The sequence below is a fragment of the Anneissia japonica genome, unplaced genomic scaffold, assembly GCF_011630105.1.
Source record: "Anneissia japonica isolate Jap-2015-1 unplaced genomic scaffold, ASM1163010v1 scaffold685_len2926416_cov193, whole genome shotgun sequence".
NCBI classification, from domain to species: Eukaryota; Metazoa; Echinodermata; class Crinoidea; order Comatulida; family Comatulidae; genus Anneissia; species Anneissia japonica.
In genome coordinates, this window is record NW_022692922.1 from 2,049,288 (window position 1) to 2,051,933 (window position 2,646).

Consider the following 2,646-nt stretch of genomic DNA (forward strand, 5'->3'; position numbering starts at 1 on the left):
TTTTTTTTTTTTATAGACACCCTATATGGGTGTCTACAAACCGAAGACTGAAGACCCGAAAACCGAAGACCTCCAATTATTTCTCAGTTATTTTATTTGAAGTATTTCAAGATCATCATAAAACAGTTGCCAGGTACCTATTTTATTATTTTATCGGAATAAAATGAGGAATATCAAGAAATACATAAGGGTCTACGTTTTATAGACACCTTATATGAGAGTCTACAAAACGAAGACCGAAGACCAGAAAAAAGAAGACCCACATTTTTTTCTCTCAATCGTGATGAAAATAAAGTTTTTAAATCTTTTCATGTTATGTATACATAGTATTCGTCTTTTTAGCACATTATTGCCTCAAGAAAATAAATGTTTTGTTGAATTGAATTGAATTGAATCTGAGTCATTTTATGACTTACTCTTTATTCCAGTTCCGAAGCGGCAACCAATGTTGTACGTCCGTGGCTGGTGACAGAGCGCGTCTTGTCGCTGCTATCCTCTAAACGAAAGTAGGCCTAAGGTTTGGCCTAACGCTACGCGTATTTTCGGGGCCTACAAAAACCTTGAATATTCCATTCATAAACTTGTTAACCATGTTAAAATAAACAGTAGGAATGCTGTATAGTTACGCATATGTGCAGCATTGGCCATTTGGTAGTGACACCAACATAGGATGGATGAGATAATTAAGGGTCTTCATTTTATAGACACCCTATATGGGTGTATACAGAACGAAGACCAAAGACCCAAAAAACAAAGACCCATATTTTTTTTTCTTGAAATCGTGATGAAATAATGAAATAGGTACTTAATAATGAAAAAATAGGGGTCTTCGTTGTTGGGTCTTCTGTCTTGGTCTTCGGTATTTGTTTTATAGACACCCATCCAGAGTTTGGGAGGAAAAAACAGAGCTTCTGAATCAATTCGAGGTTTTACGGTATGGCTTTAAAGTAATTGGTGTATTATGACACCTGAATAATCAGAGTCGCCTTTACGGTTAAGGAAGATAATATACATTTAGGACTGGGTATGTACACACACACGGCGTAAGGCTGACGTAGCGTACGCCTTTGTATGTCAAAAAAGCAGTGGCGTTACTTTCGCCACCCCCAACGCAACCTCTGTGGCGTTTTAATTAACACTGCCTGCATACCAGTTATGGTTAAATCATTTTGACTCATGTCAAGAGATTGACCAATCATGATTAAAATATCTTGCAATAGATTGGTTACTTTCATGTCTTTCTATAATTGAAATGGTAAAGTTTTATTTTTTTAATTACATTTTTACTTAGTTTACAATGTATATGATGTGTTGATTGTGTTTTTGCAAAATATTTAAAAAAGTAGTTAATAACTACATTTTTTTTTCAAAATTGAGCTTTTGTATTACATGACTCCTGAGGGTATAACCTATCTCCTTAATTCAATAGAAAGCCAAAAATATTAATCTAAATATAATATTTACTTTTTAAAATGGACATATTCTACACATACCACTACAAATAATTTGGAATAAGGCATTAACTACGGTACTAAACACTACTCAGAACATCATTAAACGGTTGACTTCACACACCGGCAGAAAGCAAGTATAATACATACATACATACATTAATTATGTCATCATCAGGCAGAAAGCATCCCTGCCTAGTTTGTTCTAGCATTATTCTGAGGATTAACTCAAAAAAGGCATTATCTACATTGTTTTTTCTGATAACCTGTACGAATCATAAATAATAAACTATGTAAATATTACCGTACATTATGATGTAGCCTTGGTTTTCACATTTAAATATAAAAAATAATTATTTTGAATTGTTTAACAATATAAAAGCGGTGCTTTAAATGTTTTTAGAGCCTGCAAAGTTCATGAACATTTTGGAATAACAGTTAGCATTATTATCCGATGACCATTACAACGATGCGATAAATGAGGATGATAATTGTGACTACGAAAATAATTGAAATAGATTGGTGTGGCATCTGATTAGAAACATCGGTTAAACATGTCCTAAAATGCGGAAAACTTTTCAATTTACCTCTAACCTTACATATAAAAAGCAAAGAAAGTCCACGATTAACACCGCTCCCATCCCCTTCCCCCTCCGACAGCAAGCTGACCCACCCAAGCTCCACCGACACACTATGAATGAAACTTATTTCTTCTAGTTTCTTTATTGGTTTACTTTTTTATACCTTACTTAACTTACAAAACAATTGTTAAATATTACATTAAAAAAATGAGAATCCAACGCGTGTACAATTTTAAAATATTAATTTTATTTTTACATAAAATTTAGAATATGAAAATATTCTTTTATGACATAAATTTACAATATTCATGCACTAATTTAAAATTCATCGACATATTTAAACATTATTGCAGATAATGCCCAAGTGTTAAATTAATAATTCCTATCTATAAGCACAAATAATCCGGAAAAGGCATTTTCTGCATTTTAACCGCTAAAAAATTTTAAAAAATCAGTGAAAAGTGTATGACAAATTTTTGAATGGTATACTTTTAAAAATATACTTGAAAGAATTGAAAATCATTTGTACTTCTTTTCCTTTGCTAAAACCAAACGCATTTTACTCATTTTTTTCAAAACTTGGATTTTGCAGTGAATGCCTTTTCCAAATCAGA